Below are 26,175 nucleotides of genomic sequence, written 5' to 3'. Positions count from 1 at the left end.
TATTGTGAAAAGTGACAGTGACCACAATAAATCTTATAAAGAAAAAAATTAAACTGGGACTGGTTTACTGTTTAGAGGTTGAGTCTCTTATCATCACTGTGAGAAGAATGGAAGAATGCCAGTGGATGTAGCGCTAGAGAAGGAGCTGAAAGTTCTACATCGTCATCAGCAAGCAGCAGGTGTGTTGGCTTGTGCTTCTGAGACCCAAAGCCTGATGACACAATGACAAGTCTACACCCACTCCAAAAAGGCCACATTTCATGGTGGTGACATCTCTTATGGGCCAAGAATTCAAAAATGCTAATCTATGAGGGAGCAATCTATGAAACACCATACCATGTAGTAAAAAGAGAATTTGTTAGTAGAGAAGGTTCTGTTTAAATGATCTTAAGAACTATTAATATGTGAGATTTTCATGTCATGAAATATTTCTAATTTCACTAACAACTTTCTGACACCAGACTTCTCCGACTTTCTGAATGTGCGTCAACATATAGTATGGTTATTAACTTCATATAGATTCATTCAGGTAAATTGACACAGAACAAAGGTATTGTTGTGGACCCTTTCCTGAGAAGCCATATATTTACTCCATATGCTCAATACTAAACATCAAGTCTGGGCAGAACATGGACAAGAAAGAGTTTTGTTGGAGAGTAGTTCAATTTCTTTTTTGTGATTTGATTGACTTAATTTTAGCTTAGCTATTTCACTTCTGTAGTTCTTATTCTGCAAGGGGTAATTATGATTTAGAAAGCAAGAATTCAGATTGATAGGTAGTAAAAATGGAAGCCTGGAAATTATCTCTAGTACTAGAGATACTAGTCTTCTAATATTTAAACTATGATTCTGGAAAGCAATCTCTGCAGAAGTAATTTTTTAAATTTATTCATACTATATCTCAATGGTTATCCCCTCCCTTGTATCCTCCCATCCTTCTCTCCTTCCCATTTTCCCCTTATACCCCTCCCCTATGACAGTTCCTGAGGGGGATTTCCTCCCCCTGTATATGCTCATAGGGTATCAAGTCTCTTCTTGGTAACCTGCTGTCCTTCCTCTGAGTGCCACCAGGTCTCCCCCTCCAGGGGACATGGTCAAATATGAGGCACCAGAGTATATGTGAAAGTCAGACCCCACTCTCCACTCAACTGTTGAGAATGTCCTGTCCATTGGCTAGATCTGGGTAAAGGTTTGAAATGTACAGCCTGTATTGTCCTTGGCTGGTGCCATAGTTTGAGCGGGACCCCTGGGCCCAAATCTGCCTATCATAATTTTCTTCTTGTAGGTTTCTAGTATCCTCTGGATCCTTCAACTTTGCCATTCTCCCATGCTTCCCTCCTCTAGAGTCCCAATAGGATGTCCTCCCATCTGTCCCAGTTTCCTGGTTGAAATTATTATTTTTTCTTCAATAAATCCAATGAGGCACGGTTGAATCTGACATGCACTTGTTCTTGAGTCTTAGGAAATTCCCTATTAACTAAATTTGGTTCATAAGTTCAGAGTTTAGTCTCAACTAGCAAAATAGGAAACATTTTGAATTACTGGTGATAACAAAATCATGTAAGATAAAATTTAGAAATATGGTGAAGCATCTTTTTGGTATCATTCCAGGATTGGTATAGCTGTGTCTTGAGGTAAAGCTAGTCCAAGACTTCTGAAAAAGTGACAGATTGATTTCCAAAGTGGTTCTATTGGTTTTCATTCCCACCATCAATGGAGGAGAGTTCTGCTTTCTCCACATCCTCGCCATTTGCTCATTTCTGTTCATAGCAGCTTTATTCATCATAGTCAGAATCTGTAAACAACCTTGATGTCCCTCAACTAAAGAATGTGTACCAAAATTGTGGCACATTTAACCAATGGAAAACTACTTTGCTATTAATACAAGGAAATCAAGAAATTTGCAGACAAATGGGTAGAACTAGAAAAGATCATCCTAAGTGAGATAACCCCAGATTCAGAAAGACATGCATGGTATATGCTCACTTATAAGTGGATATTAAATATGTAATAGAGGATAAACATACTATAGTCCACAGATCTAAAGAAGCTAAATAATAAGGAGGACCCTAGGGAGAATTCTTGATTCACATTCAGAAGGGAAAATAGAATATAAACTGGAAACAGTTGAAGAAGGGAAAAGGACAGGAGCCCAACAAACATATCTTCTTAATTACTCCACCCAACAGGGGATCAAAATTGTGCTAAGACTCACACCCAAACTCTGAGAAGAGTGCTGGCAGCAATATGGAAGAGTATGGGGATATAAGGACCCAGAGGGGACAAGAACTCCACAAAGAAACCATCAAAGACAACAAATCTTGACCCACAGGGACCCACAGAAACTGATGCACTAATCAAGGACAATGCAAGGGGTGAATGTAGACCCCCCTGTTCAGATATAGCCTATTGGCAGCTCATTCTCCTCATGGATTGCCTAGTAAGGGGAAAAAGGGCTATCTGTACCATAGATTCTGGTGACCAATGGTTGATCACTTCCCTTGGCAGAAAGGCCTTGCATAGCTACAGAGGAAGAGGATGGAGGCAATTTTAATGAGACCAGATAAGCTAGGAATGATAGTATAGGAGGAGGGCTCCCCTTGTCAGAGGTTTAGGGGAGGGGAATAGCAATGAAAAAGGATGGAGGGTGGTAAGAAGAGGGTAAGAGTGAGGGGATAACAATCAAGATATAATGTGAATAAATTATAAAAAATGAAAATATAAGAAAATATATTTATAATGTTTCAGAAATAAGAAGTGTAATAGTCACATCTTACATATTTTCATATTTTGTTAAAATATTGTTATGATTTAAAAATGACTCTCTTGTTATTGATACTCCTTTTTCCAAGTAGTCAGTAATTTCCTTCACAGAATTAAAAATATAAAGCTGTTGTTTTATTTCAAAATATGTCGTATATGATGAATTACTAAATCATGCTCTAAATATGATTTCCCTGACCTCTATTGAAAATACATCTGAAATAACACCTAAAGCATGAATAGTACTATTAAGTAAAGTAACAAATGAATATTGCAGTGGTCTGCTTTCTTGAAGCTTATAATCCACAGCAGAAATCAGATAACTAATCAAAAAGCACTTTGGACCATACAAATTCAGAAACTTCATTTTCTTTCTTAATATTTAGAAGATAATTATTTTGAAAACACAAACAAAAGAAAACATATGAACCCTGAAGTTTTCTAGGATAATGGGGCCTTTTTAAAAAAGCACTCCACTGAATTTTTGAAAAACATATTTTAGGAACTAAACATTTAAAAAGAATAAATAAATAAATAAATAAATAAATAAATAAATAAATAAATGATATATATTGGAAAGGTTCAACCTTATGAGTCTATGTTTGCCCACTCATTGAATTATCTTGATGTAGTTTGAGAGTAGAAGAAAGGTAATAGAAAAGCATTTGAAGTATGATGTCATGTTCAAGGTATGTTTATACAAACTTAAGAGGTCCATTAAGGTAAAGGCTAGTACGGGTTATTGGATATAGCTATCCACCTTTCATTATATCATCCATCTATGCTTTTAATGGCCTTTAAATCACTGTTTCAGTTTTCTATGGTGTCATAAACATGAATATTTATATGGTGGTGAAGAGAAAAGAAAAAAGAGATACATGAATGCAATTTGCTTGGATGATAGAAAAATAAGAAGATATTATATTAAAATGAGATAGAAGAAGACCTGTCATGAGTTGACTTTGGTGTTACAATGGTAGCGAAAAAAATTTAATATTAGCTAGCAAAGCCCATAAAATGCTCAGGCTTAGAACAGATTGACAATGTAAACATTCCAGATAAACCAAACGCAACAGGTGCTTATTTAATAGGTAATCCAATTATCGAGTTATATTAAGAACTACCATATTATTTTGAAAATAGTACAGCTGAGAAACTCTTGGTCACGGGCAGGTCATGGGCATAAAGGCTACTATGCAAGAAGTTTTCTAAACTTCTCTCTGTCTCTGTCTCTGTCTCTGTCTCTGTCTCTGTCTCTGTCTCTGTCTCTGTCTCTGTCTCTCTCTCTCTCTCTCTCTCTCTCTCTCTCTCTCTCTCTCTCTCTCTCTCTCTCTCTCTGTGTGTGTCCCTCCATATACTTGATATCTTGCCAACAGGTTGAGAGAAATGAGGTGGTTATTGCTGCTTATAAGAAAGAGATTGACAGAAATTAAATTGGAAATAATTAGACAGAAATGAATAAAATTTCCTTTCATAGAAGAAAATAATTTTGTTGAAGGAAGGAATATGACTATAAAACAAAGTGATAGTTTCTGATGATTTATAAAGTGTAAAGTTGCACAAATAAGAAAAGAATAAATGGTGCAAGATCTTTGTGAAAAATAAAATTGCATACTTTAATTCAATGTTTTTGTAATAATGTTTATGACATTAAATGGTCAGGTATAAATATCAAACATACCACTTAAACATTAGATTAATTTGTGAATGCATAACCTGTGTTATGTCTAAATTTATGAATAAGAATAATAAATACTAATATCAGATTCTTTAAAAATGTGAATTTTTCTTTTTTTCCCCATTAATACATGTGAAAATTTATTTTATGAAATGAAAAACCTTTCATGATGACACCTTTTAACAGATTGGATAAATAGGAAAAATGTCACAAACAAAAAAAAAGTCATATGAAACAAACCCCTAAACAATATTATTCTCAATATTGTAATGTTAAAAATTCACCTTTGGGCAAGGTGTGATAGCACACACATTTAATCACAGAACAGCAGAGGCAGGTGGATCTTTATGAATTTGAGATCAGCCTACTCTACATGGAGAGTTTCAGGCAGTCCAGGACTATACAGTGAGATCTTGTCCAAAAGAAAAAGGCCTTTCCTTGAATTTCAGGAAAAAGATAAGTGAATCTAACCATAAAGCAATGTACTATGGGCCACAGTGCTGTAGAAACCCAACTCTTCTTCCCTCAATGGCCATAACCTGCCAAGACATCCTCAAGGCAGATGATGTCACAAGAACCCCCGCTCCTATCTACGTTGGAGAGTTGTTTGGCTAGATCTTTTGTGCAATTTGTGCAGGTGACCACAGCTAGTAGGAGTTCACATGTGCAAGATCCTTTTCATGTCTAGAAGATACCATTTCCCAGGAGTTCTATCCAACATCTGGCTTTTAAAGTCTTCTTGTTCTCACTTATCTTCTTCCTGAAAAGTGTGAATTTTTCAAATCTTAAACTTTTACCCACAGATAAGTATAGATACCATTACTCATCAAAAAATTGCTCTTTAGGGCTGAGAGATGATCATAAAAAACACAACTGATATAATGGAAATAGCTTGAAATTCTAACATAGAGTACCACAGAGACAAACCATAATTGACATTTTGTATGAAAAAATATTTATCTAAAGGTCCATCCTTTCTTATACTTAATTTTAGGTTCAGACTCAGGCATTATTAAAATAAATAAATGGGTAACAGTAATTGTAATTTGAAAAATTCTTGTGCTTTATGTTTCACATCTTGTATATCAAGTTTGAAATTATAAGGACTGTGATATTGTATTCAAATCTATATTACGTGGGTAAGAATCACGGATCATGAAGTATTACATTTCCTCAACTTAACTACACAATTTAGAATATAGGTAATATGTACAACAATGAAGTTTACTAGCTTTTCTATTTTGATGAATATCAGTCAATATTTTCTTTTAATGCAAACATGAAGAAACATATGTATAAAGTTATCATCTCCTTTATTTCAGATAATATATAATTGATTCCTATTGTTATTATACTATATCCTTACATTTTAGTTTCATTATGTATACATTATATGTTAAATTAAATTTTAAAAACTAAAGCAAATAATAAATAGAATAACTTAGAGTTTTGTTATGAAGTTTACTTGATTTATTTGGGTTCAGACTGTCTAAGTTTTAACTCATTTATTTACTCACATTAAATCCCAATCATAGCCCCTTCCCTCCTTTCCTCTCAGTCCCACTTTCCCTCCACCTTCTCCACAATGACCTCTCCTACCCCTCAGAGAAGGGGATCACTGTCCCCTCACTTACCCATCCCTGCACACCAATTTACATCAGGACTGAAGACATCCTCTACTATGTGGCTTGGAAAGGCAGCCACACCAGTGAAAAGTGATTGAAAGCATGTAAGTAAACCCTTGTCTTTATTATTATTTGGCAGGAAGATTTTCTTTTCTAGCCTATTCTATTTCGTGTTCTGTAGCCCTCTTGTATGTTTATATGCATCTCCTATTTCAAATTGGGGGAATTTTATTCTATGATTTTGTTGAAGATATTTTTCTGGGCCTTGGAGTCGGGTGTCTTCTCATTTCTCAATCCCTATAATTCTCAGACTTCATCTTTTCATGCTGTCCTTGATTTCTTGGATGTTTTGTGTCAGGAATTTTTCAGATTTAGCATTTTCATTGATGGTTGTTTCAAGTTCTACAATTGTATCTTCAAGTCCCAAGATTCATTCCTCCAGTTCTTGGATTCTGTTAGAGAAGGTCACCTCTATGTTGCTTGCTTTCTTCTCTAAGGCCTTTCGAACCTATTTTTCTTCTGTCTGTACCTTTATCATAGTTTCCATTTTCATCTTAAGATCTTGAACTCTTTTATTGATTTCCTTCATGTGTTTTTTTCCTGAAATTCGTTCAGTGCCTCTCTATAGATCTCTCTTATGTCTTCAATCTGTTTGGTTCTACTTACCTGCATTTGCTTACAGATTTTATTCATTCTTCCATTATCATCTCCCTTACTAAGGATTTGAGGTCATTTTCTTGTATTTTGATTGTGTTTGGGTTCTCAGGGTTGCTTTCTTTGGCATAGCTGGGATCTGGAGATTCCAGATTGTTTTGGTTTTTGTTGTTTGCATTCTTATACTGTTCTTTAGACAGCTTGCTAACTCTGATGTTGGGTGGTAGCTTCTGGTATCCTTCACTGGCCATTGTGAGTAGATAGTTGGTGAGTGAATATAGGTCACATGCCCTTGCCTGTTGGGATCAGGGAGTTCTTCCATGGAAATAAGACAACAAAGGAGATCAAGGGGATCCAAATGGGAAAGAAGGAACTCAAATTATCCCTAATTGCTGATGATATGATAATGTACATAAGGGACCTCCAAATTTTCCAGAGAACTCCTACAGCTGACAAACTCCTTCAGCAAATTGGATGGATACAAAATTAACTCAAAAATGTCAGTGGCCTTCCTATATACTGATGACAACTATTCAGAGCAATAATATAGGAAAACTATACCCTTCAAGTTAGCCACAAGCAATATAAAATATCTAGAGATAACTCTAACCAAGCAAGTTAAGACTTGTTTGAAAAAAAAACTTCATATCTCAGAAGAAAAAGACTGAAGATGACATCAGAAGATGGAAGGATCTACTTTGTTCATGGACCAGGAGAATTACCATAGTAAAAAAGGCCATCTTACCAAAAGCGATTTACAGATTCAATGAAATCCCTATCAAAATACCTACACAATTTTAAAGACATTGAAAGGTCAGTTCTCAACTTCATACGGAAAAACAAACAAACAAACAAAAACCGGAATAGCTAAAACAATCCTATACAATTAAAGATCCTCTGGAGGAATCTCCATAACTGATCTCAAGCTGTACTATAGAGTAACTTTAGTTAAAACAGCATGATACTGGCACAGCAATAGGCTGGTTGATCAAGGGAATCAACCCAAAACTCAGAAATGAATCCACACACACGTGGTCACTTGATATCTGACAAAGAAGCCAAATGTATTCAATGGAAAAAGGATAGCATCTTTAACAAATGGTGCTGGTCAAACTGGATGGCTACATGTAGAAAAATGCAGTTAGACTCCTATTCATCACCATGCATAAAACTCAAGTCCAAGTGGATTAAAGACCTCAACATAAAACCAGAAACACTAAATCGGTTAGAGGAAAAGTGTGGAAGAGCCTGGAACACATTGGCACAGGAGACAAGTTCCTGAACAGAAAACACCAATAGCCCAGGCCTTAAAATAAAAAATTAATAAATGGAACCTCATGATGCAGATATTGCAGTAACCAAGGACAATACAAGGATTAAACATCAAATCCCTACTATGATCTACCCAATGGACAGTACATTCTCTACAGTTATGTGCAGAGCAGGGACTAACTCTGATATGAACTCTGGTGCCCCATATTTCACAACCTCCCCTTGGTGGGGACCCTTGATAGCACTCAAAGAAAGAATAAGCATACTACCACAATGTGAGTTGATAGTCTGTGACTATAAAGTGGAGGAGGGTGTCCCCTTCGGTTATAGACCTATGGGAGTGGAATAGAGTGAATGTAGGAGGGAGGGAGAGATGGGAGGATATAAGAGATGGGATAACAATTTAGTTGTAATCTGAATAAATTAATTAAAAAACATTTTTTAAAGATAGTCCTTGTCGTAGATAGCCCCTGCCTCCCTTACTGGAGGGCCCACCTAAAGACCAACCTGCCAATTAGATACATATGTGTAACAGACCTAGGTCAATTCTATACATGGTCCATGGTTAAGGGTTCAGTCTCCACAAGACCCTTGGGTAATTTATAAAATAATAACAGAACCCACTGTCCTTTAACTATATTCTTAAATTCTATCATCTCTCATGTTAAGAAAGTAACATTGAAAAATTATAAAAGTATTGATGTTAATGTGTAGTTACCACTTTACAAAGTGAACTGAAATAATAGTATTTAGAGTAAAAGTGGCAGAAATAAATGATTATTTTTATTGCATTCTTTTTTTTTATCAAGAATAAGTACCATTTAGAATTCTTTCTTAGATGCTGATGCCTAAAGTAATATGCCTAAAGTTATACAAGACTTAATCAAAATGTCTCTTCCCTTAGAAAAATAATTATTCAAACATGAATATTAAAGATAAACCAGGAATCACTTCAAATGCTCTTAATATGTTTAGATTTCTTTTTGTAATTTTTAAGTTAACAAAATTATTCTGCTGCATAGTAAAAAGAAAAAAGTTAAAATGGTGGACATAGTTCTTTAAAGTCTAGTAAGATTCTTTTTTTTTTTTTTCTAAATCTCAACATACTAACTGTAAAGGTAATTAAAATTGTGTGTGCCAAGGAAAATATTTTCTACCTCACTATCCAACAAGTAATATTTAGTTTCTCAGAGTTTTTGAGTAACGTGTGCAGCATATCTTTTTCAAATTTCATGCATTTTTTCCACATGTAAAGAGCAGATTTGTTTAAAAATGAATACTATATTACTTATCCTTTTGTCCTGGTCCCATTTTCCACCATCTCCTCCCATTTTCCTCTCCGTTCTCCTCAGAAAAGGAGAACCTCTTCTCCAAACCCCCATACCAACTTGCACATCAAATTGCACCAGGCCTGAGTGCATCCCCTTCCTCCTAGGCCAGACAAAGCAGCTCAACTAGGGGTAATTGATCTCAACGCCAGCAACAGAGTCTAAGTTAGGGACAGTCCCTTCTCCTATTGTTATGCCACTCTCATGAAGAACAAAGCTGCCTATCAGCTACATATGTGCATACTCTTTTGTTGGTGGTATTAGTTTTTTCAGGACAGGTTATTTCTTGGTATCATTGGTTGTCCTGCACTTACTTTATAGATCAGGAAGGCCTTCAAATCACAGGAATATGCCTACCTCTGCCTTCCCCAAGTACTGGGATTACAGGCAAACAGGCTTGTGCTACCATTCCTAGTTTATGTCCTATTTTTAATGGAAGATAAACATCAATTTATATTTACTATTTTTAACAGAAGAATAAATAAAAATAAGTATTTTTCCATACTTAACCATAATTAACAATGATTTTAAAATGCTTAAATACTATATAAAAATACAACCACTAAAATGATTTCAAATAGTGTTTTTAAATATATTTTATTCAAGTAGTTTTTCTTCCACTTCTGTCATTATAATAATCTTGTGTTTTTATTGAAAAAAATTTTGTCTTATATGATATATATTGATTATAGTTTCTCCTCTCTCAACTTATACCAGTTCCTCCCCACCTTCCATACACTACAGATATACTGATTAATTCTGTGATAAAAACAAACATCTTATCAGAATGATTTTGACTCTCCAGAACTGAGTTGTATAGTACAATCATTGGCAGGGAGGCTTTGAACTGCAATATCTAGACAGCTTCAACATTCTTGAGAAGAATACTTTTGGCAGATTAGTTAATCATCTCATACTGAGCTGATCAGTAAAATTGATGCAATTTCATCTGAACATTCCACAGAAAGGTAAGATGGAGAAGTGATTCATATCATATTATTTTGAAAGTATTTGACATATAAAAACAATCAGAGGGGAGAAAACAGGTAAAGGGAGTAAAGGAGGGAGGAAGGGAGAAAGGAAGAGAGGAAGAGAGGAAGAAAGGAAGAGAGAGAGGCAGGCAGGGAGAGACAGAGACAGAAGACAGGATGACACAGGCAAGAGACACTATTATTATTATTATTATTATTATTATTATTATTATTATTATTATTATCATCATCATCATCATCATCATCATCATCATCATCATCATCATCATTTGTAAAAAATATGTGGGTCACCAGTAAGGGCAATAGGGGCTGTCTCTGACTTGGATTCTATTTCCTGTTGTTTGTCCTCATTCCCCCGGTGGGGTTGCCTAGCCAGGCCACAGGGGAAGAGGACGCATTCAGTCCTGATGTGACTTGATGTTGTCAGGTGAGTTGGTATCCAGGGGAGGGGGTGTGCTTCAATTTTCTGAGGAGTAGAGGAGGAGGATATGGGGAAGAGAGGAGTATGGGATCAGAAGAGGAGGGAGGGAGCTACAATTGGCATGGAAACAAATAAACAAATGAATAAATAATACTGTTAAGTCATCTACAGAAGTCTATCTCAGAAGATAGACAGATGCTGTTTTTCGTACGCTCTTTCTGCCATCTCTTTTAGACCTTCCTTGAGCCTGATGTGTCAGGATTCTATTGTAAATGTATCCAGTGAGGTTGCACACTGAATATCAGCTATTATTTGTATTTGGGTCAGTGTGGATTTTTGTAATTGTCTTCTCTCCATCGGCCTTGTAAAGAAACTTCTTTGAAAAGAAGTGAGAGCTACACTTACCTATTAGTATAGAGGTAAATTATTTTTAATGTAGTTATAAATTATACCGGTTTAGGAAAAGACAATAGCAGGTTATCTTCTAGGATTTATGTCCTCACCAGCTGTCTAACTTTACAGTACAAGGTCTAATTATCTCCTACTAACTGGCCCTTAAGTCCAATGAGACAGTGTTTACTACCAAGTCATCAATAAAACTACCAAATTTGATGCTCTCTTGACTTGGTGGCCATTTGTTTGGTGTTAGCCTCACAGATAGTACAACAGGGTTGCTTTACTCTCTTGGGTTTTGTTCCACAACATCTGTACTATGAGAGCTAGTCCTCAAGGAGGATACTGTCGGGTTAGTTCTAGCTAAATTTCTCCAAGTCCTGTGTTTACATGTGTGGTGTCATCCTTGATTGTCAACTTGGTACAAGCTAGAATCACCTGGGAAAAAGGATTGTAAATCAAGCAGTTGTATTGATTGGATTGCCTGATAAAAAGAATAAAAAGAGACATTTCTTGATTGTTAAATAGTGTACACATCTTTATAATTCTGCGTGGAAAAAGAGTTATCTGAGTGTGAGACTATAGCCAGGTAGCAAAGTATTAGTAATCCTCAACCATCATTTCTGCCTCTAGATTCCTCCCTTGAGTTCCTGTCCTGCCCTTCCTTTTTGATGTCTGATGACTTAGGTTTAAATGAGCCTAATTTAAAGTTTTGTCCTTATTTGTTTTTTAAATATTTATAATTGATTGTTCATTAATTTCACATCGTACACCCTATTCACGCTCATTTCCCAGTTCTTCTATATCTGCCCTTCACTCTTGTAGTCACCCTTTGAAAATAAAATAAAAATTAAAGAGCATTAATAATAAAAAATCGTCTTGTTGTGCAAGCGTTACACAGTATACCCTTGTGCTCATTTTATTTGCAATGAGTCTTTGGTCAGGTTCAAGGCCTATGGCTTCTTACACTTCATTTTTACAGGACCTTCACCAACTGAAAATGCTGTGGTATGGATCTGGAATAAATAAGAGCATTGGATCTTCTAGAAAACAAGTGGCCCTGCTGTATTTAAATGACAAATGGGCTGAGAAAGAAATTAGGGAAAATACACCATTCATAATATCCCCAAATAAGATAAGATATCTTGGTGTAAATATAATTGTATTTGCTATTTTACTTCCTATACTTCAAACTAAAATTCTCCAAACTGTGCTTTATTTACTCTTACAGAACTTCTCAGTTTAACATCAACCCATAATCACTATCCAGAAACTATAAAATCCAATTATATCTTTTTGACTTTTCAACTTTTCCAACTTCTTGATTCATTCAATACCTAGAGTTTAGTATTTATTATTCGAAGGTTTGCTTTGGATTAAATATTACATATATATATATATATATATATATATATATATATATATATATGTGTGTGTGTGTGTGTGTGTGTGTGTGTGTGTGTGTGTGTGTGTATGTGTGTGTGTGATGCAATCTACTGATATATATTCTTCACTTTTAGTCAACTATATTTAAATGTCTATGCAGATATATAAGACATTCTGATATTATTACAGTTCCTGAAAATAACCATATATTTAGTACATAGGTACTTCTATGATTATTGTCTTTCCTGTTAATGTTAATATTTGTTCTTCCATATATGTCTGGTACATTTTTATTGAAATTCTGATACTATTTTTTCTGATACATTTTCAAATTTATGATTTTGTTAGAACTGTTATTTCATTACATTTTACCTGTGATGTACATTTTTATAACCTTCCCAGACTCACTCCTGATTACTCTTTAATATTCTCTTTTATCTTGTGTACTAACTATATCAGATGAACACTACAGTGTCCCTGATACTGTGTCTACTAATTGCCTCTAACTCAGTTGGAATATCCACTCTTCTAGCACCCTCTTGTCAGCTCATCCATATTAGCCGAACTTCTCTATGAAAAAAGGACAGCTTGAAGTACAGCCCCATAAAACAAATATCTTTTTTCTTCAGTTCTAAAATTCTGAATTCCTGTGGGGTTTTCTCTCTGGGGATGAGCGGAGTTAAAAATTCTCTTGAAATTACCACCTTAAAAACATCAGTTACCCATTTGACTGTGTGATATGAATTATTGGTCCTCAGAGCTCTGAGATAATTGTTACCATGGGAAATCCCCATGGATTACATCTCATCAATCACCTATACATATAATTTATAATAATAATAATAGTTAGCTAAGTTCATGGCCAGATTCAAGGTTATATGTAGAAAGTAGATTTAATGCTCAAATTGATTTTTCATTTCTCTTCAAAAATAAGAGGGTTTGATTGAAGAAATTCAAGAAATATTTATTTAATATGGTTCCTGTTCAAATACAACAAAATAAAGTTTTTTTTTATCAAACTAGTGGTTTTATCCCGTAGTCTTTATATGATAGACTTTTTATGTTGTCCATACCTATGATCAAGGTTGTCTATATCAAGCTATTAAGTAAAAAAATTAATTCTGAAGTTTGTTATTTTTTAGTGTTTGAAATTGTAATACATGCATATAATGAGATTTGATCAAATCCATCTTTAGATCTTTTACTCTGTACTTCCTCTCTATCCTTATGACTATTCCTTTCCAACTGCACATGTTCCCTTCCTTCTTGCCTAATTAAACAAAGCACTCTTGGTTCTTTAGATATCTAATTCTAGATTTGTTTTATTAACTGAGTGTAGTATACCCTCTCAGGTTATACAGAAAAATATCTGGAGAAATATTTTTATAACATAAAACAGGTGAATTTTATACCACGCCATGAGAGAACTCTATAAAATTGTTCCAATCTATGACTAGGTAACACTTGTGATATATAACTAGACACATCTTTATATTTCTCCTTTCTAGTTGAGAGAGTTTACAGTCTGATAAGGAAGTTTTGAGTATTGTGGATGACATGGCTTAACAGAGCATTCCTCTACACTAAACCTCCCACACTGCTTTGTAGGACTTACAACAATTAGACCATAGCCACAGTCATTTATTTATATGATATTATGATTCTGATTTTTATTTCAGCTATTCAGAAGAGTATCTGTATTAGAAATAGAACATATGGCAAAGTCTTACATTCATACTTATAGAATTTTGATATCAGAGTAGAATAACGTAGAGCAATTTGTTTCAAAATTTTATAGCTACCACCAACATATTTTACCTTCCTTAAGAAGGCTTTTATGAACATAAAATCCTGATGTTGGAAACAAATCCAATCATGGACTGACTATAATCCTGTTAATTTTGAGTGTTAATTTTTCCCAAACATCCATCAACATTAGTCAATAACATGAAAGTTTTATGAGAGTCATCAAAATAATATATGGCATGATGGTCAGTGAAAAATCACAGTGATTAATTTGTATGTAGATATATCATACTTTACTTCAATAGCTTTGGAATTATAGAATAACACTATTATTTTATTTAAAAAGTACTTTAGAAAATACACTTACACTTGAGTTTAACTTTTCTTCTGGTCCCATGCCATATAATAGCTTACTTGATGGAAAAGAGGGGCAAACATTTGATAATGTTTTTCTTATAGAGGACTGCTGGTGAGCTTTCATTTTTTGTATTAAAACAAGGGTCAATATGAGGTTACATCTCTACAGTCAAATGCAGAGATGGGAATATAAGATGTTTGAAAGTGACCTGTGTGTTAAGGCACAATATAATCCCCAAACAAATGTGTGCTTCCTGCTTTCCCAATCTTTGGTTTAGTAGGTGAAAATGTCATTGACATTAGAGAAAGTATGTATGTATTATTTTCTATTTAAATATAAATTAGGTTTATTCTTTGCCACTAGAAAATGCTGAAAGATGGCTAACGTAGGGATAGATTTTGACTCTCAAGTGGAGATTTTGTTGTCCTCATGTATTCCTTGCAAGAAGGACCATGTCTGCAGCAAGTTTATTAACAAATGTAGTCTGTAAGGGTCATTAGTCTATGAGTATTGAATTAATAACAGAAAGCCTATACACATAAACTATGAGAATGTCAGAATTCCACAGAGGGAGCAGGATTTAAGCAATAATTGCAAAGAAGGAAGTTATTGTTAATTTAGACGTTGCCTTCAAAAAGAAGCAACTGAAGCTGTTCTTTAATGAGGCTTGCATTTTCCTCATTTGTCTTCAGTGGATCACACAAAATTCACAAATGATGATTAATATTTCATGGTCAGTAGAGAGCAGGTTATTTGGATGTCAGTACACATTATTATAGTTGAGCACATTCTATGCATCCTCAAGTTAAGAGACAGAAACTATATTCCACTACACACAAAGTGATTCTGTTCTGTTGGATGTTTTGCGTTTGAATTTCGACAGTCTTATTTCATTTTTATCCAATCTTTCTGCATCTGTATTGAAGCTAATATTATACATGTGCTTTCATATGTCCTAGATATGAGATGTGTATGTTCATTACAGTTATCGGGAAAAAATAAAATGATGAGATTGTATGTTGGGGTCATCTAATTTAACAAACTACATTGCCATGCATTAAGAAGCCCTGTTTATTATGGCTACAGAAGTTTGTGATATTTCTACACCATAAATAAATTTATATATGATTCTTATTAACCTAGATTCTCAGTTCTTATAGGAATACACAAAATAATTGAAAAGTCAAGAAAAAAATTTAAAATATACTACAAGAGTTTTTGAGATTAAATTGTACAAATTTCATATTTCAAATGGAATTAAAATCTATGTGTAGTTGACTGAGACAACCCTTTCATAGTTCCTGTTATTACTGATCTAAACAACTCAATTCACTTTAAACTTAATGTCATCTATTATAGAGGGTTTGATCATATTGAATAAAAAGATAATTTTATTGTGAGGCCATTTGCAATGATACAAATACAATTTAAGATACATAAAATAGGAAACATGTTTGGAACTATGGTTATTGTTTTACACTTTCATAGCAGGTATAACAAGATGAGTGTTATAATAATATTTAAAATTACTTAATAATGCTATTTTCAAGTATTTGTTTGATTGCAGGTTATATTCAGGGATTTAATTAAAAAGTTAAAATTTATCCTATTAAAATACAGAGTTATTCTGTGAGTAATATTCCCTCATAATAGAGTTCGAGAGTTTATATAACCAGAATATCTGGATACACCTTTCTTGGCATCCAAGATAATGCAATAAACGAAAGATAACTCTGCTATTTCTTCATGTTAGTGTGTCACACAGACAAAGCTATAATCTGAATACTCTTTTAGTCTTAGAAGAAGCAGGAAAGAGACTGTGTTTTAAAGGGATAATGCCATTTAATGTGATAAGAAACAATTTAAATAAATAAAAGTCCAGTATGTATTAATCCAATATTTTCTACACTTTATACAATTTTACAAATGAAGTCACAGTTACATAAATGTTCAACACATTCTCTTATTCTGAACAATCATTTTCCAAAGCTAGTTTTCTTGAGTTATATGGATTTAGGTATGCCTTGGGCATTTGACTAATGTCTTTGATAGAATTTCTACATAGCCTAATAATATCTTGTGGCAATTAAGGGATGTAAATTAAGAATGAGAGCACACATGTGAAATATTTAGTATTTTTGTCTAGAGCTCAGAAAACACTTAATTAAATGCTAATTTTTGTCTTCTTCATGAGCTTAATGGATGAAAAGTTCAATTCTTCACCAAAGGAGAAATCTATGCTTCTCGTTAGTGTGGAGAATGTAGCTAACCAACTATAAACTGATTTCTTCAGATGATTCTGTGGCTAATTGAAGGCATATTAACATTTCTATTCAATGATATTTAAATTTACATGACAGACCTCTGTAGAACAGGTATGCTGAGTGCCAATGTACCAGAGCTTGTGTACATATTCTGCTGGACTAAATGGATGGATGGTGGAGGTCCTTGAGTTAGTAGAAGGAAAAAGTGAAGAAACTTTAATCAACATTTCTTTTACACTCTAATGAACTGATGTCAAAGGGCACATTACAACCTCAAAGCACAGTTATGACAACACCCAGAGTATGCTTCCTACAAACAGAGTATTTCTTTAAGGCACAAGATGTTTACAGGGAATATTTGCTGAAACAACAGGATGCTCAGAACATGAAACATTTTTCCATGCAGGCTCCTTAAGATAGAAAGAAAAAAGATACATACAAATTAGCGTCCAAAATTCAACAAAATGGCTATATTTTCTGTCAACACAAATATATCGATGACCACCAAAGACTGCTGAGATTCATCAGAAGAGACATTCTGGAAAGATGAATCTCAGAAGACAAGCCCCAAAATCTTTTTCACAAGCCCAGCATCATCGATGATGCAGAGACCAGAACGGATGTTTGGAAGAAGGAGAGACTATCTCAACTGCTAGAAGAAATAAATCTACAGTAGGTAACTGGAAGGCTTTGATCATCTGAACCACCATAAAAGGACATCCTCCTGTTGTGCTGTCTTTACTTATTCAGTGTACTCCTTTAAGCAACCACCTATGCTGTCGTAAGTTCTAGGTGATATAGCTTTCTTTGTGCTCTTTCTGTTCCCATAAGTAACCCTTAACATGACTCACCAAGTTGGGTTTTGGTGGGACCCATAATGTGGTCTCTCATCAATTCACTGTGTAGAGGAATAAGGGGTTCTTCACATCTCCCAAGAAATAATATCACATAAAAATTTTCTGAAATCTGAAATTGATTTAAGCACTTCATCAGTAACTGATTAATTGATGAGGGTGAAGCAGAGACAATACTGCATGTGAGGATATCTGACTCTTACAGATTTAAGATCACCTGACCACCCCCCCACCACACATACACACACACACACAAACACACACACACAAACAAACACACACACACAAACACACACACACAAACACACACACACACAAACACACACACACACACACACACACACACACACACACACACACACACACACACACTCCTGTAAGTATCTAAGGTGAATCTCGACAGGGAAAAAAAAACTATTTTATTTTTCTGCAACATTATATTTAACAATACTCCAAAATCTCTGTCAGCCCCACAGTGTGACTACAGGCTCAGGCCACAAGTTCTTGGTTTTGTTCATGGATGTTCAAAGAAACGCAAGGAGCAGTGCAATTATTAAGCCACTTTTTCAGTATCAAATAATGTCATTTCATTGTTGATAGAAATTCCAATGTAGCTAGTTACTTCATACAGATTTTGGCAATTTACAAAATAAATTTAAATTTTATATCATAAGGTACATCACCTATACTCGTTGGCACTTTCCTAGGAACTTAAAAATATACGTACACTAAAATGTACATGTATTATATAATAATCATTTCCTCACAGTGCCATAAAACTGGAGGAAAACAAAAATATATTTATATGTGAATAAATAATAATATGTCCATAAACAAAATACATGTCAATGTGAAAAATAATTGAACTGTGTACTTATAAAAAATCAGTGTTCACTATATTTGGAAAAGTATCTTGTATTTTAAAGCTCCAAACTATATAATACAAATATATCAAATCTTGAAAAAACAAATACCTAGCAAAGTAAAAATATGAATAATTTCAAAGATTTTCAGGAAGCAGGGAGGCTAAGTATGTGAGAAAATTTATAAAGTGGTTAAAAACAGTCTAACATTATAAATTTGGACAATGACACTACAGATTTGTAAATTTCATATAATGTTATAGTATGGATAGAAAATTTTCATAAAAATTAGTAATAATAAAAGACTTATGAAAGTGGCTAGCAGGCTACCAAGAAGGGACTTGATATCCTATGAGCATATACAGGGGGAGGTAATCCCCCTCAGGAACAGTCATAGGGGAGGGGAATAAGGGGAAAATGGGAGGGAGGGAGGAATGGGAGAATACAAGGGATGGGATAACCATTGACATGTAATAAGAATAAATTAATAAAATAAAATCAAAAAAGAGAAAGTGGCTAAATTCATTACATGTTTTGTTATGGCCACAAACTATGTGAGAAAAATTAGGGAAGGCCGGATTTATTTTGGATCAAAGTTTATGGGTCCAAACACCATTATACAGGCTATGGGGGCAGAGTTTCAAGTAGGCTGGTCATACTGCACCCATCACTAGAATTAGTGCGAGATGAATGGTAGTGGTCAACTCACTTTTGCCTTTTCTACATAATTCAGAATGCCAGCTCTTACGATGGGACTATACACAGTTGCAGTGTATATTTCCTCCTCAGGCTATATAGTAAAATAAACCATTTCTAGTAAAAATATTGCTTTTCACTGCTTTGGACTCAAGAGGTCCAAAATCAAAGTTACATAAGATTGAAATTGTATGTGGGCCCTCTTAAATATTAAAGGGAGAGTACACTTTGTTCTGGAGTCTCTTGTAAAGGGGTGGTAAGTTAAATATTCAGTTTTGACTAAGGAATGGATAGTGTCTGTGCCTTTCAGGATTTTAAAGTTAATGTGTCCTTTTTTAGGTTAGGTAAATAAAAATCAATAGTAATATAAAAGTAAAAAATACATTTCTGTGAGTAATCATCTGTCTTGACACATGCTGACCAAGGAAACTCATATAAAGGAGTTAAATTTAACTTTAGATTAACACATGTTTAACACTTCTACAAGTTCTCTTAACAATACATATAATTTTATTTATTAGCCATAATTTGATTGCCACAATAATTTGTCAAAATCTCAAAAAAAAGCACTGAATTCTTAATTACTGAATAAATATTTTTCATGTTAACTCCATCTGAAATCATATTAACAAGATCATTTAAAAATAGGTATAGTAAGGCATGTCTGCCATAGCAGTTATTCAGGAGACCTGGACATTAAGACTACACACTCAAGAAGAGCCCTACAAACTTTTCTAGTATCTATCACTTTCCTATCTACTGCTCTCTGTCTCTGTGTCTGTCTGTCAGTTTGTTTCTTTCTCTCCCTCCCTTTCTTGTTCTGTCTCAGGAATAGGATACTTACCTAACATTTATAAGGCACCAGACCTAATCCAGGATACCTCAAAGCATATTAAAATAAATAATAAAGTTAATGATTGTGGTTGTTTAAGACCAAAGAGTCCCTTAGGCACATATCCTTAAATACTTGCTCCCAGTAGGTGGAAGTGTTTGGGAAGGATTAGGAGGATCTGGGGCCTCATTTGAGGAGGTGTGTCACCAGAGATCAGTTTGGAAGCTTCATGAGTCTACATGATTCCAGGTAGCTCTCTCACTACCACGCTTGTGGATCAAGATACAATCTCTCAGCTACTACATAACCCAGGCTCCAGCACTATGACTTCCTGATTTTTGTTATGTTATTCATCATGATAATCAAGGGTGTCAAACTTTGGGGAGCCCTGAGCCCTAAATTGTATGCTTTCTTTTTATTAGCTGCCTTGATTATTGTATGTTATCACAGCAATAGAAAATAACTCAAAATAATTATTTCTTAATCATCAAAATGCTGAATGAAATAATTACAATTATTAATTCAATTATTCACTATTCATGTTTCATATATGTCTTTCAAATTCAGTTTTCAATGGCATATTTTATAGTATTTCTCTTCCTAATCATTGATAAGAAGGTAAAGTTAATAAAAATCTGTTATTACTGACTAATATATTATGAAAATTAAATATAAATTATTTACCTTGTAACCATATATAGCATCAAGTAACATTTCTCTTTTTCACTTAAATATATATTATTGGAATGACCATGATGTTTGAGGTACAAAGAGGGAGTATGATAAATTATAAACGTAGGAACAGGGTATTAATAAGTAAGATACATATGTGTAATACAAATGTATATGTAAAAAATAAACATAATATTTTTTTAAAAAGAAAAAAAAAAGAAAAGGAAAGATGAAGATGTAGAACTCTCTTTCTTCCAGAATCATATCTGCTTGCCCTCTGCAATGTTTTCCACCACAGTAGTAATGGACTAAAGCTCTGAAACCCTAAGCCAGCCTCAATTAAATGTTTTTCATTATAAGAAAAAAATTAAACAGCATAAAACATGGCATATTTTTCTCATCTCTCAAAGGTAGATATAGAAACTTCCACTGAGAACAAGTATTTAAGAGCAAGTATGTACCTACGCTTAACAGAAAGAGAAAGAGATAGGAAAGTGGCAGATACTACGAACATTTGAGGTTGCTCTTAATGAATGTATGTTCTCTTTGTCCAGGTCTCCTGAATAACTGATATGGTAGACATGCATTACCACACCTATTTTGTAATTATCTTGTTAACATGATTTCAGATAAAGTCAACATGAAAAATATTCATTCAGTAATTAAAAAGATTAGGGTTTTTTTCCTGACGTCTTGACAGATTATTGGGCTATCAAATTATGGCTAACAAGTAAAATTTAGATATGTTAAGTGAAATGAACTTGTAGAAAAATTTAAAATACATTAATCTGAAGTTAAATTTAATTCCTTCTCATGAGTTTTCTGGTTTAACATGTGGCAAGAAAGTATGACTACTCTCACAGAAATATTTTTATGATTTTTGCTTTTGAAATTATTACTATTTTTATATTTACATAATCTCATAAGTAATACCTCAACTTGAAAATCCTTAAAGGCACAGAAACTATCCATGCCTTATTCAAAACTGAATATTTAAAATAATACCTAAACTTTGGGTCCTTTGCTTGTTCTGAAAGAAAATAAGTAGTGATTTTTTTTCTGTAATTGCTTTTATGAGCTCTGATACAGACAGTATATATGAATAAGTTCAGTTAAATTTCAAGGAAAAGAGAAGAATGACCTTACACAATCAAGAAAATGAATAATTTAAAAAATTTATAAGGTAAAATATGACAGTAATTTTCTCAGGCAGTCAGGCACATTGCCCTTTTATATTACCAGATCCAATGAATTATGAATGTTGGCTGAATAAAAAGCCTGAGGGTGACAATGGAGCCACATTTTGTCATTTGCACTTACAGAATATTCTCTGTCCTAGTTGCATTTCCAAATTTTCCATTAGCAGCACTTGGTAAAGATGTAGGAAAGCACGTGAGGAATCTGTGGGGTTGGGGAAGACGAGATACCAGTGGTGTCGTAATGACAAGTCTAAGGCATTCAGATGATTTGGTGTTTTGAACTATTCAAGTAGCCAAGATCAGCAAATTCACAGTATCTCTAAACTATCTGAGCATACATAAGCAAAAAATCAAAACAAGAAAGGCAGTTTTCAAGTGCATACGTCTCAGCTGTGAGAATCATGAGTGGGAAGAACAGGTGTTCTGAGAGATTCTGCAGTGTTTCCGTTGCTAAGGCAACTACTTTCATCAGTTCAGAAAGGCTGATAACCTGGACTTGTGCTGCCAAATTGCTATCAACAAAGGTTGGAACAGATGTAAATATGCACACTCAAATGAAAAGGACACGGGTAGTTTTAAATATATCGGTATGATAAAGTTGGATTAAGAGATGCCCATGAAATAGAATATTAAGCAAGAATAGTTTCATGTTATTAAGTAAAACGGACTCCTCTGCAAATGTGATTGTAATGGAAGTTTAAGAAAAATAGTTAAGTCATCACAGTTGCCTATTATTTCCATGGACACCGAATTAATGCAATTAGTGATGTGTATGTCTAGTAAGTAGACAATAATTTTCTGATTAGTAGTTTAACATACCGCCAATTATGTAAACATAGGAAGAATTTAATATTAGGTAGTATTCTTATAACCATATACATAAGTCAGCTTTTCATGAATGGTATTTTGAAGTTCTTCATAGGATGAAGAAGCATTTTGGAATGACGCAAGTGAAATTTCAGAGATCCAAATATGATTAATACGAAACACGATCTATTCATTGCTTTGTGCGTCATTCATTTTTTTTGTCTGTAATTGTTTTGATTGAAACAATAGAATAAAGATTGTTGAAATATATTCTGAGTGAGTAAAGATTTTTTTTTGTTTTCCTCTTTTTAAATGACTTAGTTAAAAAAAAAAATGAACTGCTGTGCATCAAGGAAAGGAAGTAGAAAGTTCTGGTTTGGTTTTTGGTTTGATTGGTGCATATTGTCTTTTGTGAGTTAAAATTTATCACATTTGAAATTATGACACACAAACTGCTATGCAATTATTTTCACTAACTTCCTAAGTATTTTAATGACTCAAAAAGTTTAGAGGAAAAATACATATTAAGATACTCTTTAAAATAGTGAGGAATACACCAGACTGTGGTGGTACACACATTTAATCCTAACACTCAGGAGTCCTGGTCTACAGAGAATTCCAGCATAATCATGATTACACATAGAAACCCTGTCTAAGAAGAAAACAAGCAAAAAACAAAACAAACAAAAATTAACCAAAATAAAATACCTAGGAATTCCACTGAAAGTTAGTTATAGCAAAAAATGATTAAGTTATTTTTACATCTTGGTGACAATTAAATGCTGTATAATTCATTAGATGTTTTTATTTAAATTACATTTTTGTCTTATAGTCATTTGTATTGGCATTATATAAGTGTGAAAAAGTTTAACTAACTGGCACATCTGCAGATAATGGCAGAGTTTGATATTTATATTTATCATGATTTCTATAAATATATGGGATCAGTTTCCATGGAAATTTATTAATCACTAGTGTTGCTTTTGTTTATCTTCTTCTAGGAGAATTAAATAATGCTATTTAGGAATCCACATTTAAAGACTTTAATAATTAACTATTGACTCTCATTTATAATGTTGATTGAACATTTAATAATTATAAAGAACACTTTTATATTTTAAGCCTTTAGCTTCCAGTATGAGTTTTAGATGTAAATGGTTGTGCTGCAATTCTATTATTGTAGCTGTTTTTAATTTTTCTGTTTTTTTTTCCTTTTTAAAATTTTGGTAGAGCAATTGTCAGTGTGAAATTAAGTTTTATTTAAAAAGTATTTGCTTGGAAGGAGCTAGAGCTAAGGCATATCCATCCATATCCTAAGTCATAAAGCATACAGATTACAAACTGATTATCCTCCTGCCTCAGAAAGTCCAGTGATGGCATTAGAGTCTTGCACTATAATAACTAGAAGAAATGAAAATTGTAACATAACACTTCTTCAGAAATTATTTTTAAGCATTAAGTAACACATTTGTAGATTTTTAGAATTATGCCTTGCTTATGCATGCTGTTAGTCTTAAGTCAGCCTGACACAAGCTATAGTTAATCTGAAAGGCAGGAACATCAGTCAAAAGAATGCCTCCATAACATCCTGTTGTAAAGCATATTATTAATCAGTGATTGATTGCGGAGGGCCCAGTCTATTGTAGATGTTGTCATTTCTTGTCTGGTGGACTGGGTCCTGAGCTAGCAGTCCTAGGATCTATGTATGAAACTTCACTCTTTCCCCAGACACATGCAAACTGGATCTACAGCATGATCAAGCTTGGTCTAGGTATTGATGAGGATGATTCCACTGTGGACGATAGCAGTGCTGCTGTGACAGAAGAAATGCCATCTCTGGAAGGAGATGACATCACACCACACATGGAAGAATAAGTAGGTTAAGCTTCACCAGGAGAACTATGTGTTTGACACTTATCTTCATTTCATCTGATAATATATTTTCCAAGATTTCTGTGTACTTTTGTTAACAGTTACAACATCTGTGTGGCATGAATATTTAGGGAAGATAAAATTCCTTTCTACTTGTGATACTATAAGTTTTATTCAACACGTTGGTAGAATGTTTGTTAATACTACATGTAGCCTAACTTCAGGTCTGAAGTGTTTAGCTGTTTAATTGGAGTCCTTAGGAGACCAAATTATTTGTACTTAAGTATTCTGAGATATACATGTTTAGAGAGGACAAAAATTAAGATGGATGGCTTAAGATCCATCTTACAATATTTCTCATCCCCTGTAGTTTTAATTCTTCATTATAATAGTCTTTTTGACATTGTCATTTTATTTTATTTTTAATATATTTTATTAATTTATTCATATTATATTTCAATTGTTATGCTATCCCTTGTATCCTCCCATTCCTCCCTCCCTCCCATTTTCCCTTTACTCCCCTCTCCCATGACTGTGAATGTGGGGGACCTCTTCCCCCTGTATATGCTCATAGTGTATCAAGTCTCTTTTTGGTAGCCTGCTTTCCTTCCTCTGAGTGCCACCAGGCCTCCCCATCCAGGGGTCATGGTCAAATATGTGGCACCACAGCTCATGTGAAGGTCATACCCCACTCTCTACTCAACTTGAAGAATGTCCTGTCCATTGGCTAGTTCTGGGTAGGGCTTTGAAATTTACTGCACATATTGCTCTTGGCTGGTGCCATAGTTTGAGCAGGAACCCTGGGCCCAGATGCGCCCATCATAATGTTCTTCTTGTAGGTTTCTAGGACCCTCTGGGTCCTTCTATTTCCCCATTCTCCTATGCTTTTCTCACCTAGAGTACCAATAGGATGTACTCCCCTCTCTCCCATTTTCATGGTAAGTGAAAACTTTCATGGGACATGCCCCTTGGGCTAGTGTCCAGATATAAGTGAGTATATACCATTTGTCTCTTTCTACTTCTGTGTTAATTCACTCATTATGATCATTTCTAGTTCAATCCATTTGTCCACAAATTGATACTGGCACAGCAAAAGGCTGGTTGATCATTGGAATCGAATCAAAGACCCAGGTATGAATCCACACACACATGGTCACTTGATTTTTGACAACGAAGGCAAACCAGAGACACTAAGTCAGTTAGAAGAAAAAGTGGGGAAGAGCCTGGAACACATTGGCACAGGAGACAATTTCCCGAACAGAACACTAATAGCCCAGGACTTAGGGTCAACAATTAATAAATGAGACCTCATGAGGCTGAGAAGCTTCTGTAAGGCAGGAGACACTGTCAACCGAACGAAGTGACAGCCTACAGACTGGGAAAAGATCTTCACCAAACCTACATCTGACAAATGTCTAATATCTAAAATATATAAAGAACTCAAGAAATTAAACACCACCAAACCAAATAACCCAACTGACAAATGGGGCTCAGAACAAA

This window comes from Acomys minous, assembly GCF_964271855.1.
Source record: "Acomys minous genome assembly, chromosome: 5".
In the NCBI taxonomy this organism is placed as follows: Eukaryota; Metazoa; Chordata; class Mammalia; order Rodentia; family Muridae; genus Acomys; species Acomys minous.
Note: the sequence above shows the minus strand (reverse complement) of the source record.